The sequence below is a fragment of the Ochlerotatus camptorhynchus genome, unplaced genomic scaffold (genome assembly GCF_037179485.1).
Source record: "Ochlerotatus camptorhynchus isolate MF236.1 unplaced genomic scaffold, CSIRO-AGI_Acam_v1.1 ptg000197l, whole genome shotgun sequence".
NCBI classification, from domain to species: domain Eukaryota; kingdom Metazoa; phylum Arthropoda; class Insecta; order Diptera; family Culicidae; genus Ochlerotatus; species Ochlerotatus camptorhynchus.
The window spans coordinates 494,478-510,293 of record NW_027040687.1 but is presented as its reverse complement, the minus strand read 5'-3'; the positions used below and the strand labels follow the sequence as shown (position 1 = coordinate 510,293).

The 15,816-nt window shown below is 42.2% G+C and overlaps 1 protein-coding gene across 2 annotated transcripts in view; it reads right to left on the bottom strand.

The window, feature by feature from the left end:
* The window catches only part of LOC135702773 (serine/threonine-protein phosphatase 6 regulatory ankyrin repeat subunit B-like), a 172,582-nt gene extending 158,795 nt beyond the window's left edge, over positions 1–13,787 (bottom strand). Inside the window, exons 1-2 of one of the 2 annotated variants that reach the window (XM_065223813.1) lie at positions 13,508–13,787; positions 511–620 (exon numbers count right to left, since the gene is read on the bottom strand). The gene's annotated coding sequence lies outside the window, so the exon portion shown is untranslated. Of the gene's footprint in view, positions 1–510; positions 621–13,507 lie in introns of those variants that run through there. The other variant, XR_010517717.1, reaches the window with a different exon arrangement.
* Positions 13,788–15,816: the final 2,029 nt, after the last annotated feature.

Below are 15,816 nucleotides of genomic sequence, written 5' to 3'. Positions count from 1 at the left end.
GTAAGACTTTTCAAATTGAATTTGTTATGACAGACTGAATCGTATATGATGCCAAATCAACTCGTTTAATTATAAATTAAGATTTGCACGTATATGGCCTCCAATTTTGTAGGTATAAGCCCCCTTTTTGCATTCTATACGATTTGATTGTTTGTATATATGTTTGTATATCACAGAAACAACTTTGAATATACGTGCATTCTGGTTGTCTGGGAATACGACAAGTGGTTCCGGGGGAAAAGGGCAAGGCGTCCGAGGAGGTTTTAGTGCGGTAAGAATCCCACATACCGTGTCACCGCGACTGTGCGCCCAGTCGTCAAGCGGTGATACGATGGCCTTTTTGAAAGTTTCCTCCTTGCAAAAAAAAAACACACACACACACACACACACACACACACACACACACCTATTCATGGCACTCCAAGTAGGTTAAATGGTCATCAATCAACTGCGTCGTCCAAAAATGGGTAGAAAATGTATCGAACTAAGTCGTCGCACCCACGCACTCACCTCAAGGTACTTTCCGCCAAGTCACGAAGGTAATCCGTAAGCAATGGTTAAGGGATAAACGTCTGACCGATCACTTCCTTTTGCAGTGGTTTATGGAGCACTGTGGTACTCTGAAATAAAAAAAGGAAACTTATCGTTAGTATACATCCTGCATTCACCTTCATTTCTTTCCCTAAGCAGTCAATCAAATTGAAGAATTATTAGTAAACGCACAACGCACCGGTCGTCCGGAGAAGGAAGAAAATCCTATTGCACACTCACGTTTTACTTTTTTTTCTGAATGGTTAGAATCAAGCCACGACCGTACCCAGGTGGCTACCGTCAAGCTTCCGGCAGTTGATGCCAGGAAGGCGGCAGCCACAGGGAGGGTACGAGTGGGCTGGTCGGTTTGCCCGGTGAGCATCCCCCGACCGGTTATGGCTTGTTTTAGGTGCTTCGGTCAGGGCCATGTGGCCCGTGACTGTAAGAACACCGACAGGAGCAAGCTATGCAGATGGTGCGGCTCGGAGGGCCATAAGGCGCGAGGTTGCCAAAATCCGGCGAGGTGCACTATATGCGCGGAGAAGGGGAAATCCCCTACCAACCACATGGCAGGTGGCCCACGCTGCCCGGGGGCCAAGAGCAATGCTAAGCCATGTTCGAGATAGCGCAGTTGAACCTGAACCACTGCTCGGCTGCCCAGCAACTGCTATGGCAATCGGCAACGGAATGGGGAACGGATGTCGCAATCATCTCCGACCCGTACCGCGTCCCAACCGGCAACGGGAATTGGGTCACGGACGCGTCGGGGATGGCGGCGATATGCACGATGGGGAGCTTCCCCATTCAGGAGGTAGTCGTGTCCAACTCGAGCGAGGGATTCGTGATCGCCAGGGTCAATGGAGTATACTTATGTAGCTGTTATGCTCCGCCCACTATCGAGCAGTTCTCGCAGATGGTGGACAGACTCACTGCGGTACTTGTCGGCCTAAGACCGGTGGTCATTGCGGGCGACTTTAACGCATGGGCGGTGGAGTTGGGGAAGCCACCACACCAACAAGAGAGGATGCATCCTACTGGAGGCAATGGCCAAACTGGACGTTGTACTTGCCAACACCGGTTCGGTCAATACCTACAGAAGGAATGGTGCAGAATCCGTACAATATGGGTATTTTCGGAAAGGGGATGACGTGTAGAGGTCGGAAATCGATGCCAGACGCAGTTTTGAATTCCAAGATGGCGGTCATCGGTTCAAGAAAAACTGTCAAATACCCTACTATATGAGTATTTTCGAAAAGGGAACGACGTGTAGAGGCTGGAAATCGATGTCATTTGATCGTTGGTAAAAAAGAAAATTGAAAGAGTTCAGTATTGCCTTAACCAAGTGTTTAACTGCGATGAAACAAAACTGTTTTACAAAAAAAGCTTCAAAGACCTTATATCTCAGAGCATCTGAAAACAATGCCGGTACCGAAAGGGGACAAACAAGGGTTCTCAATCATGTTTTTCTCTAAAGCGAAATTTACAGGAAGTAAATCTCCTTGGGCTACAAAATGGTGAGTTGACAACCTGGAAGGAGCGGAATACCTAGCCCTGGTCCTCACAAGTTCCAACGGTGCGGCTCAAAACGGCGTCTGTTCTCCATGTTAGGAGCGGCTGATCACCGTCCTAGTGCCAGCGTGGGACTCTAAACAGAGCTGTGCACGATGGTCCCCCGGCGAGACAGGGGGTTGGGGCAGGCCCAACAAGCCACATTGAAAAAAAAAAAAAACAAAGTTGCAAATACCGAAGAAAGAAATACGGATTGGAACAATCAGCACAGACCTACGCGACGAAATAAGGACTACGATTGGAAACTCGGAACATGGAACTGCAAATCGCTCGGCTTCCCGGGTTGCGATAGATTAATCTATGACGAACTTCAACCACGCAACTTCGAAGTCGTAGCACTGAAGGAACTTTGCTGGACGGGACAAAAGGTATGGAAAAGCGGGCATCGAGCGGCTACTTTCTACCAGAGCTGTGGCACCACCAACGAGCTGGGAACCGGCTTTGTAGTGCTGGGTAAGATGCGCCAACGCGTGATTGATTGGCAGCCGATCAACGCGAGGATGTGCAAGTTGAGGATGAAGGGCCGTTTCTTCAACTACAGCATCATCAACGTGCACTGCCCACACGAAGAAAGACTCGACGACGAGAAAGAAGCATCTATGCGCGGCTGGAGCAGGTGTACGACGGCTGTTCGTAACGGGACGTCAAAATCGTTATAGGCGACGTGAACGCTCATGTAGGACGGGAGGCAATGTATAGACCGACAATCGGGCCAAACAGCCTGCATGCCGTATCGAACGACAACGGCCAACGATGCGTGAACTTTGCAGCCTCCCGGGGTATGGTAGTTCGAAGTACCTTTTTCCTCCGCAAGGATATCCACAAAGCCACCTGGAGATTACCTGACCAACACACAGAAAACCAAATCGATCACGTTCTAATCGACGGGAAATTCTTCTCCGACATTATCAGCGTCCGCACTTACCGCAGTGTGAACATAGATTCGGACCACTACCTAGTTGCAGTATGCATGCGCTCAAAACTCTCGACGGTTCATAACACCCGTCGAAGTCGATCGCCGCGACCCAACATTGAGCAACTACGGGACGCCGGAGTTGCCCAGGACTACGCGCAGCAGCTGGAAGTTGCACTACCCACGGAAGAGCAGCTTGGTGCAATCCCAGACCGAAGAAATTACTAATTTGACGGCAAATGCAAACTGTCAGTAGAGGAGAAGCATGCAGCACGGACGAGAAAGTTGTAACACCGCCCTAGATTGAATGCGGAGCGATACAGACAAGCGCGGAACGGACAAAACTCGGTTTTCCGAAGGAAGAAGCGTCAGGAGGAAGACCGAGATCGCGAGGCGATGGAAAATCGCGTAAACGACACACGGAAGTTCTACGAGAAGCTAAATAGTTCGCGCAAAGACTACGTGCCGCAAGCCGATATGTGCAAGGACTTGGACGGTAACCTTCTCACGAACGAGTGTGAGGTGATTGAGAGGTGGAAGCAGTACTATGACGAGCACCTCAACGGTGAAGCAGCAGAAAACGAAGGTGGCACGGCAACAGACCTTGGAGCGAGCGCAGAAGACGACAGGCTACCGGCCCCTGATCTTCAAGAAGTTGAGGAGGAGATCGGTCAACTGAAGAACAACAAAGCAACTGGTGTAGATCAACTACCAAGTAAGCTATTAAAATACGGTGTTGAAGCACTGGCTAGAGCGCTGCACTGGGTAATTGCCAAGATTTGGGAGGAGGAGATATTACCGGAGGAGTGGATGCAAGGTGTCGTATGCCCAATCTACAAAAAGGGCGACAAGTTGGATTGCTGCAACTACCGCGCGATCACACTGCTAAGCGCCGCCTACAAGGTACTCTCCCGAATTCTATGCCGCCGTCTGTCACCATATGCAAGAGAGTTCGTGGGGCAATACCAGGCGGGATTCATGGGTGCCCGCGCTACCACGGACCAAATTTTCGCGATTCGGCAGATTCTGCAGAAATGCCGCGAATACAACGTGCTCACACATCATTTGTTCATCGATTTCAAATCCGCATACGACACAATCGATCGAGATCAGCTATGGCAGATTATGCACGAGTACGAATTTCCGGATAAACTGACGCGATTGGTCAAGGCGACGATGGATCGTGTGATGTGCGTTGTTCGAGTATCGGGGACACTCTCGAGTCCCTTTGCATCTCGAAGGGGGTTACGGCAGGGTGATGGACTTTCGTGTCTGCTGTTCAACATTGCGTTAGAAGGTGTGATCAGAAGAGCTGGGATAGACACGAGTGGCACGATATTCAGGAAGTCCATCCAGCTCCTTGGCTTCGCCGATGACATTGACATTATGGCACGGAACTTTGAGATGATGACGGAAACGTACATCAGACTGAAGGCTGAAGCTAGACGGATTGGACTTGCCATCAACGCATCGAAGACAAAATACATGAAAGGAAGAGGTTCTAGGGAAGGCAATGTTAGCCTCCCACCCCGAGTTCAGATTGACGGTGACGAAATCGAGGTGGTCGATGAGTTCGTGTATTTGGGCTCACTGGGGACCGCCGAAAATGATACCAGCAGAGAAATTCAAAGACGCATTATGGCAGGGAATCGTGCCTACTTTGGACTCCGGAGGACGCTCCGGTCGAATAAAATTCGCCGCCGCACGAAGTTGACTGTCTACAAGACGCTGATTAGACCGGTGGTCCTTTACGGCCACGAGACCTGGACTATGCTCGTGGAGGACCAACGCGCCCTTGGTGTTTTCGAACGGAAGGTGTTGCTTACCATCTACGGTGGAGTGCAGATGGATGACGGAACGTGGAGGAGGCAAATGAACCACGAATTGCACCAGCTGTGGGAGAACCATCCATCGTCCACATTGCAAAAATTGGGCGACTACGGTGGGATGGGCACGTCGTAAGAATGCCGCACGAAGACCCAGTGAAAATGGTTCTAGAAAGCGACCCAACAGGAACAAGAAGAAGAGGTGCGCAGCGGGCAAGGTGGATCGACCAATTAGAAGGTGACCTGCGGACCCTTCGCAGACTACGAGGCTGGCGAACTGTGGCCATGGATCTAGTAGAGTGGAGACGACTTTTTCGGACAGCAGAGGACAACAAGGCCTTAACCGGATTGGTAAGGTAAGGTAAGTAAATCTCCTTGGCCATTATCTTGACAACATAAAAGGTTGGATGACCCGAGAATTATTTGAGGACTGGATAAACGATTGCTTCTCATCACAGTTGGAGGAGTTTTGCGCAGCCAAGAACATAAGCTTCAAGGCTTTGTTGCTCCTTGATAACGCTCCGTTGCATCCGCCCACCATAAGCAATCGCAACATAATGCTTCTATACATGCCACCAAAGATCACGTCTTTGATTCAACCCCTTGATCAAGGCATCATCACAAATCTCAAGCTGAAGTATGTCAAGGGAAGCTACAGTTTTATCCTGGAAACAGCCGAGAATGAAGGCCTTTCGCTAGCGGATAAACGAAAGTAGTTCAGCATCAAGAATTGTTTCGACTACTTGGATGTGGTTCTAAAGGACATAAAACAAAGCACGTAATTCAACAAATTCAAGAGATAAACAAAATTCATCTTCCTAGTGGATTATTGGGGTGTACACTGTCCACGGGCCTCCCTTAGCTCAGTCGGTAAAGGCGCAGCTACAAAGCAAGACCATGCTGGAGGTGGCTGGGTTAAATTCCCGGTTCGGTCTAGGAATTTTTCGGGTTGGAAAATGTCTCGACTTCCCTGGGCATAGAAGTAAGATTGGACTTGCCCCACAATTATACCGATGCGAAAATGGTGCAGGCATCGAAAGCTCTCAATTAATAACTGTGGAAGTGCATCTAGAACCTTAAGTTGAGAGAACGCAATAAGCTAATATGCCATACGCAATAAGCTTGAAATGCGAAGAAGAAGAAGAAGACGGTCCACGTTAACTGGGCTGAACTGATACGAGGCTGTCCATAGTCCCTTCGAAAGCCAATTGCCACCATTTTGGATCCCAAAATGGTGCCGGACCTCGATTTTGGGCCTATACACGTCGTCCCCATTAATAGTTTACGTTAAAGCAAAGGCCGCCATCTTCAATTTCCATATCCAAAATAAATACCCATATTTTGTAATTTGACAGTTTTTATTGAACCTATGCCCGCCAGCTTTGATTTCAAAATGGCAACTTGAATTGATATCCACGTCATCCCCTCTCCGAAATACCCATTTTGTAGGGTATTTGACAGTTTTTCTTGAATCGATGAACGGAATCGAATAACAGCCTCTTTACAAGTCTTTCCTATTCCGTTGCGTGTCCTCACATTGCACAGCAACATCTTACATGGATAAGCTTTCCAGACATAACATTTTAAGGAACTGCATGTGCACACTAGCGCTGCGTAGTGAGAGAGTTCTTAAATAATATGACCACCATCCGAAAGGACTTGGTCACCTGAACAACTTTGCTGAAGACAGCAACGTTCTATATGGCCAGGATCGCAGAATATTCTGTGTTGGACCTAAGATCTATATATTATAGCACCTGTCATAAGTAACATAAAAGTGAAGCGCCTCTAGCGGCGTAGTTCCTAATTAAACCTGAATCCAATGACACAGGCTTGTTAGTCTATCTCAGTAAAACCACTTTGTCGAAGACTGTATAGCTCTATATATTGAAACAAATGAGATGATCCACCACAGCCCCTATTAGTGAAAATCCCATAAGCTGTGGGTATCCTTATTCGCGGATAGCCCGGCAATAAGGATTCCTGACTATATTTCTACCATAGTTTGCGGTAGTAGGTTAGAGAACTACTTCGGCCCAATCGCCCATTTTGGGCCTATCGAGTAGAAAACTTCAAATAAATCCATGATTTCAGAGTTAACAAGTCAATTATGCGTTTGGTACGATACTTTAGTTAATAAGCTACGAAACGAAGTCAATGAGAACGCATGATATGAAAGTTTGAACCCATTGTTCCCAAAAAAAAAACAAAAGAAGCGCTCCGACCGATTCCATTTTTATCTTCATCCGATAGGCCCAAGTGAATTCATTGGCGTTGCAAAGCGTTAGGCCGAGTTTAGAATCCATATGCCGAGTTTGGCGTCAAGAAGCAGTGTTAAACTTATGACAATATCTCAACGATTGGTTTGTACTGGTACGGTAAATAAATTTGGAAGCCATCAGTAATAATAACATTCCGTTTGGTGCTCAACTGCGTTAGATTAAGAAAGACAAAATGCGGGTTGTGCTTAATAGGCCAGAAATGGGGTAGTTAGCCCTACACAATGCCTCGCAAAAATAATTACAGTGAAAATTCACTTCCACGTACTGTTTCAACTTACCCCGGTGTAACTCAGCTATGATGCTCACTATCAAAACATTGAACAGGTGGAGAACCTGTATACGAGCTTTTGCTCTGACTTTGAAATTCAATAACTGAATCGCCTAATTTTCAATGAATGTTGTACTAACCACCTACTTATTGGAAACCAAACGTTTGATTTGAGAAAAGTCACAGTACTCTATTTTGCATCATTCTATGAACACGCTGTAAAGTACATAATGATGATGCGTGGTTTTTTTTTTATTTTATTTTTTTAACTCTTTATTTGTTCCAAATTCAAAATAAATTACATTTCATTTTAACCTAGGTGCTGCAGTTACTGCAGTAACGTACCAGCCTTAATTGTTATGATATATATCTAAGTGTTTTTACATTGTTCATGTCTTGGCAATTAAGTATTTTAAACAGGTTTTTTAGCCAGCATGTCAGTATAACAATTGATATCTTAAAACTAAAAACTAAAACTAAATCTTATCTTAGTATAAAGGGAATTAATCGTTGCAATTGAGGATTGCAACAATTTTTGCCTGAAATTATTCATTATTTTGTTGGACATTTGTTCTAAAGTCTCAACATTCGAAATTCTATGTACTTCGGTTGTACTGTACCAGGGAGGCAACTTCAAAATCATTTTCAGAACTTTGTTCTGAATCCTTTGAAGTGCTTTTTTCCTGGTAGTGCAACAACAAGACCATATTGGCACAGCGTAAAGCATGGCCGGTCTAAAAACTTGTTTAAATATTAGAATTTTATTCGTCAGGCAAAATTTGGATTTCCTGTTTATAAGAGGATACAAACATTTAATAAATTCGTTACATTTTGCTTTTTTTATTGTCTCACAATTTTTCGCACGTTTTAAGTGAAATCGCTTTACAAATTCGCGAGTGACTGATAAACGGTGCGACTAAGTGGTGTACTATTTAGAAAGACTGCAATAAGGTAGGGTAGTGTGTATCATTTGATGTTAATCATCATTAATTAGTGCTAACAAAAGTACTCAGCAAGAGTACTTCCAACGAAAACAAAGAACAAGCGGACCAGATGGCATACCATATCTGGAAATAAAGCCCGCCTTGCATGCAAGCTCCCTCTTTTACTTGTCTCTGCTATAACGAGAAGCTGTGTGAGACTGTGTTCACTATTTATTGTATATACATTGATATGGGTACAGAATTGTAGAAATGTTCTTGCGACGCAAATGGTTTATTCTTGAGTCGTATACAAGAGTATAATAAGGAAATAAAAGTGTGCGGGAAATACCTAAAGAGGAATAAATTCCTGTGAAATGGTGTTAAACATTGCTTTGGAATCCTTCACTCATACGCAAATTGAATTGATTTACTGTTGATAAACAAGCCACTGCTCGTTGTTATGATTATGGTAAAGTGGGATGGTATGCAGTAGCGGAAAAAAAAGAGTTAAAGTTTAAGATTATTTAAGGCAATCCAGGTATAATTGCCGAATAAGTAGTTTAGTATTCAGCCTAACGTTAGATATCGAATCTACTATTTTTCCTTCTCACCATTGATAATTAATTCTTCGCTTTGATAATGTCATCATCATTACTGTAGATCTCTTAATAAATATCCTAATGAAAGAAGCAACTATGATTTCTTTGATCCAAAACTAAAGGGAATCGAAACATGTTTTTCTCCCTGTTATTACAGAGCAAGAGTGCGTATCGAGATGGAGGTTGATAGAGAAATCAACGATGTAGAGGATCAGTTGCGAAATAATTCGCTGGAGGAAATAGAGTCATGTTCCTCGTCAATCCTCGATTCACCCAGGCGTGATGATGTCGACGATGTTTACGATGATGACGACGATTATGAGGACGGTATTAACGTTACTCTATTGTCGGTATCTGCTGCTGCTAAGTCCCACGAGGAAATTTATGGAAGTAAGAAGATGCGAAAGGAGTTCAATGCTCCTACGGCAGTTGCTGCTGCTATTGATGCTAATGCTGCTACTGCTGCTAATACTGTTACTGCTGACAATTCTGCTCAGCTCAATTCCAAGGGCCCTGGAACACCCACGGAGGTTGTGACCCTATCCGATAAAAAGCCCAAGCAACACGGCTTGTCATAAAGAAGTTGAAAATACTTTGTAATGACTAACGCAAAGAATCACTAATACTTTAATATACATCATTTAATACATTTAATACAACCTAAAAAGCGCAAGACGCGGAGCTTATACAACTAAAAACTGGTCTTATAACATGTTTTGGAAACATCATAAAAACCAGCGACAAACATTTTCTTAGAATTTTGATATCTTTTTCCAATATTTTTAGAAAAATCAAAACGTAATTATTTTTTTCGGAGCGGTGAGCTTCCCCTTAAGCGCTGGAATAGGTTTTTGAGGTTTTTTCAAAATTTTTGTGAGTTTCCAAAAGGGTTTGGAGCTCGGGTCTAATTTAGAAATATTATTTTCAAAAGTTTTGTTCCTCAGGGCAGAGAATTGCTTTTTAATTTGTTTTTGCAAATCCCGCCAGATAACCTTCATGGCAGGATCGCGTGTTCTTTGATATTGTCTCCTACGGACATTTTTAAGACGGATCAAGAGCTGAAGATCGTCGTCTATTATAATTGAATCGAATTTAACCTCGCATTTTGGTACTGAGGCAGCTCTTACTTCAACTATAGGAGCATAATTAATTTCATCTTTGGTTTGCAAAGGAATGTTTGGATCGAAGTTATATTCCATAAATGTTCGATATTGCTCCCAATCAGCCCTATGGTAATTGAAAGTAAAGCTGTTGGGATTAGAAATTATTTCTTGGGATTTTTCAAAAGTTACTGGAAGGTGATCAGAACCGAAGTCAGCATGGGTAACCAGTTGGCTACAAAGTTGACATGAATCAGTTAAGACCAAATCAATAGTGGAGGGATTTCTTGCAGAAGAAAAGCATGTTGGGCTGTTTGGATATTGAATAGTGTAATAACCTGCAGAACAATCATCAAACAGAATATTACCATTGGAATTGCTTTGAGCATTATTCCATGAGCGGTGTTTTGCATTAAAATCACCAATAATGAAGAATTTAGACCTATGACGGGTAAGTTTCTGGAGGTCACCCTTGAGAAAATTCTTTTTCTGGCCTACGCATTGGAATGGCAAATAGGCAGCTATAAACATAAGTTGTCCAAATTTTGTTTCAACAGAAACTCCCAAAGTTTCAAAAACTTTGGTTTCAAATGCAGAGAGAATTTTATGTTTGATTCGTCTATGAACAATGATGGCAACGCCACCACAGGGTCCATCAAGACGATCATTTCTATAAATCAAGTAATTTGCGTCCTTCTTAACATTATGGTCAGGTTTAAGGAACGTTTCAGTTATAACGGCAATATGCACGTTATGAACTCTCAAAAAGTTAAATAGCTCGTCTTCATTATCTTTAAGAGATCGAGCATTCCAATTTACAATATTTAATGCTTTAAAATCCATTACTGAATTTAAAGTCATGACAATATTATTTGCAAATTTTACTCCAGTTTGAATAGCATCAAACATGGAGTTAGATTTAAGCATATCAGAAATCATGTCAATTAATGATTTCGGTAAAAATTCCATTTTAGGGGCAGTAATGCTTCCTAAGTCAAAATTGTCAAAATTTCCGTTAGAACGGTGGTTAGTATTTTGATTTCTACCCGCTGCAATAGCAGCATAGGTAGCTCCATTAGCTCGCTGAACATTGTTAGCAGCGAGGGGAGTAGGTACAGATGAAACATTTGAAGCAGGGGTGATATTTGTACCTACGGGTACGAATGTAGAATTTGTTCCTCGCTGACCGTTGTTAACAGCAGAGGAATTTGTACCTGGTCGGAAACGTGGAGCGTTTCTTACCTGTCGGTTAGAACGAGATTGTAGGATCGCTTTGCGAGTCTTTCATTCCCAAAAATTGGATTTGTGGTTTTCACCACAATTTGAACATTTAAATTTCTTAGGATCTTTCTTCACAGGACAGTCGTCCTTTGCGTGAGAGGAATCACCACAATTCATGCATTTAGCTGGCATGTAGCAATTTTTAGTTCCGTGACCCCATCCCTGGCACTTACGGCACTGAGTGAGGTTTTGGAAATTTCCTCCAGTCTTCCTGAAGTGTTCCCACTTCACTCGGACATGGAGCATAAGGCTAGCTTTTTCTAAGGCCTTAAGGTTGTTTAGTTCACTAGACTTGAAGTGAACTAAATAAAAATCATTAGAAATCCCGTTGCACGAATCGCCAGGACGGGATTTCATTTTCATTTTGATTACTTGGAGTGGCACAACTCCAAGTAATTTTGCCAGTTCATCTTTGATCTGATCCAGGGATTCACCACTGGGCAGTCCTTTCATGACAACCTTGAACACACGGTCAGTTTTGGTATCGTAAGTAAAAAATTTGTGCTTCTTCTCAGTAAGATACTTGAGAAGACATTTAAATCCGTCCAAGGTTTCAGCCAATACACGGCATTCACCCCGACGTCCAATTTGTAGAGAAAACTTAACTTTCACGAAGTTCAAAAGTTCCATGCGAAGAGCATGGAAATCGGAAGCGGTTATCACAATAGGGGGAATCTTTTCCTTCTTGGCATTAAGCCGGGAAAGTTTACTAGAATTTTTCTTGGATGATGGATCATTCTCATCCGTGAGCAAATCAAATTGATTACTCAAATTAATTTCTTCAGAAGGGGGGTCAAGAGTTTGCTTATTTCTTTTGCGTTTAGGCGCCATGGCGGCAGTAAGTTTTTATCCAAATCGACTTCCAAGCAGATTACTATAAGAATCTGAAGGATCGAAGAGGAATTTTCCAAATCGATATCCAAGAAGGATTACCTCGGGTAGGGTCCAAACAAGGATCGAAGAGGAATAAAGTTGAACAAGGTAGAAATTTTACAGGTTGAGCACTGAAAAGTGCTGTTTAAATTTGTTGTAGCTTTAGGTAGTTGTAACACTTCCTTCAACAAAAAGCAAATAGATCCGCACGGCAAGAGAGCACGATGCGGACTCTGATGATGATTCGTGGTAATTTTATGTTAGGGTTGTCCTCCATATTGGAGAACAAAGAGGTGCTTAAATCCCGTATGATCGTTATACCCCTTCCTCCCCTACTTCGGTGACATATGAACCAACATTTTGTTCAATATTGAAAGTACCGTCTTCTGATAAGGAAAAAAAAAACTGCCTGTTGCGTTGTCATAAAATGCAAACTTCACTCTATTCTCTGCTTCAGAGGCCTAATTTATTGGCATCTGTTTTATCCCACAACGGCTTGTTTAGGACCCATTTTCACAATTTATTAAATTCCAGGAAAAATACTTGAACCAACATTGAACCATTACCAAAACATTGAAATACTTGAAAAATTTATGATAAAGTATAATAGTCACATTTGTTTGACATATTTAAATTTTGCGTAGTTCTACGTCGTACTGCGATCGTTTCTAGGACACAACCCTTTATTATTTTTTTGTTTAAGCTACGTACGATAACAAACACTGTTTAGTCTCATTTTATTCGATTTCATACCTTACGTTATATTTCGTTTAATCTTATGAGATTATAAAATAAATGCATAAAACTGCCTTACCCGATATATGAATCACAGTTTTTCAAAGTTAAAAAAAAATGTGATTTATATGTGTAAGACCGCGGGCTGATTAAAGGAACAAGCGTGATAGGTTTTTAATGTTTTTATCATATCACAGCAAAAAATAAATTTCAATATCACATCAATGTGGATGCACTTCAATCGTGTCGAAAATATGGTGTAGTATTACTTGCCAAAAAGGACAAAATTATCATTAATACAGTGCACAGACTGACATTACGTTGCTTTTACTGCATTTGTTTATTTGTGTGACCATAAAAATTACATGAGATTTTTGACATGAATGAAGTGCATCCTCTTGGATGTAATATTAAAATCAATTTTTTGCTGTGTACAGGTGTATAGGAATTTCAAGATATCACCATTGTGTCATTTGTTCAATATTTCATCTCTCCGTTACAATGCACGAGCAAATCGAAATAAAATCTTTGGTCATCTCTAGAATTTTATCGTGCTGTTATATGGCTGTAATTAAGCTTTAAACGACTATTCAATTATGATACTCACACTTAGTTTCACTATACACTGAAACGCTTCGTTATTTCCACTAATTTGATTTCTTCTGAGCACAATTTTGTTCACCAAATGTTTTTTTCTTGATTTGTTTTCCGTCGACCTTGTTTTCCGTGCTGAGCACCAATGCTAACGGCGCCAGGGAGGCAGCTCCCACAACTGGATCCTACCTATCGACACATCCAACTCATGAACCGGGTACCAACGACTTAACTTCCCTGATCACAGATGTTATGCCTCATTCACCAAATTAAGAACCACAAACATATCTCAAGGCACTGAGTTCTTCACCTTACAACTGAGGACTCTGGATAAGGACTAACTTGACTTCACCGCCACATCGCTTTAATAAATGGATTGTGATAACTTATCTGCTCCGCAGCGTCGAATTCCGATAACGATAATAATACATAGAAAATCCATAATCTCGTACTGGCGAGCAGTCATTATCATTGACAGACTTTTGCGCGATAATGAAAAAAACTGTTTTCCACATACCGTATGCGTGATAATGTTTGCACCATTGTACAAATAAGGTTCCCGTTTTACCTGTATATACAATGCCTTGGTTTTCTTTGCATGCACGTAACCTATAGCTCATACCGTAGTAGGCTGTGTATAAAAGAAAATGATTTACTTAGTTTGACAGTTGCACCATGACGAAGTGGCAGCGTATTCGTGATTTGTCCCACGCGCAAATGTCGCAAAAAGACATTTCAATCGATTCATCGTTAGCGATTGAAACTAGAAACACGTTTTTTTTTTCACTGCGAGCTTTTCGACCAGTTTTATTTATTTTTTTTGCACATAACCCGGAGAAGTGTGATTTTTGTTTGTTTGAAGAGGAACTAATTGGAGTTTTGACGGGGAGAGAAGGATAAAACGGGAGTTATGCCGGGTTCGGGTAACCCGGGTGGCGGAGACCCACCTGATGGACAGAATGGAAAACAATGGCTAACATATGAATACGAAGCAACCGATACTGGACCATACAGAGTAATCGTGCAACGAGTTAACTTCAGTAAGGATGAACATATCAACAAGCTTGCCCTGGGAAAAGCCCTGATGAAGACAAAGGACTACAAGCTCAACGTGATCAACCTGAAACCAATGGGAAGAAACAAAATTCTAGTATTGGTGAAATCACATCACACTGCAAACAACATTCAAGCAAACAAGACACTACAAGAACAGAACTACAAGGCGTACATACCAAAACACTTTCTGACAGTGTCTGGCGTTGTCACAGGTGTACCATTGGAAATGACAATCGAAGAATTGACCGAAACCGACCGAAGAACAAGGTTATGAGGAATGCAACCTAAAAGTGAGATGTGTACAATGCCGACAGCAAGGTCACAAATCGGGGGATGTCGATTGCCCTGAACGTGCACGACAGAATAACCTCAAAATCGTTATGGCGAAAACGAATCTTACAACGATTGAAGCACAGGAACAGTATTCGATCTACACCCAAAATCAATTCAGTCTACTGGAGAATATGGAAGAATACCCTGCCCTGATTGATTCTTATGCGAATGTAGTTGAATATGTTGACAAACCAAAGCAAGTGAATCGAAATCGGAAACAGCAAATATCAAAAAGAACATCGGATCACGTAGCGGAGGCTTCGAACATCGGAGAGCTAATCGATGTGTTTAATGACAAAAAGCAGAAAACAGATCACAAACAAGTGGAAAATGGAGTGGCATTGTTTAACCGGTATAAAACAGATGAATTCGAAAAATTTCAATGGAAAATGAACCAGATGCTAGCAGTCCAGAAGCCGTACGAATTAAAACGGACAACCCAAAATGCAATGGCACAAGGAGTGCTGATGAACGAAGAAATGGAAATAAGCGAACATGAAGTGACCTCAGCACAGGTAAGCCAGTCGGTTGGGAACAAAATGACAAGATGTAATTATCACAAGCCTAATTAAACAATAATGCATATGTCATGTAAGATTATTCAGTGCAATATTCAGAGTGTAGAGAAAAACAAATCAGAGTTAACTAGAATCATGATAAGAGAAGAATATGACATTGGATTAATATCGGAAAGTTGGACAAAAAAGAACACGAAGAAAATAAGTATAAAATCCTGTATTATAATAATTATTATTGTTCACGAGCGGATGGATATGGTGGAACCAAGATTCTAACCCATGAGTCAATCAAGAGCAGAACAATTTCTATTAACTCCATGGATAACATCCAAGGTGTAGGAAGGCTTTTAACGAATATGGATCTTGCAGTAGTTTCGATTTACGTGTCACCCAGTGCATCGGCAATCGAGCTGAA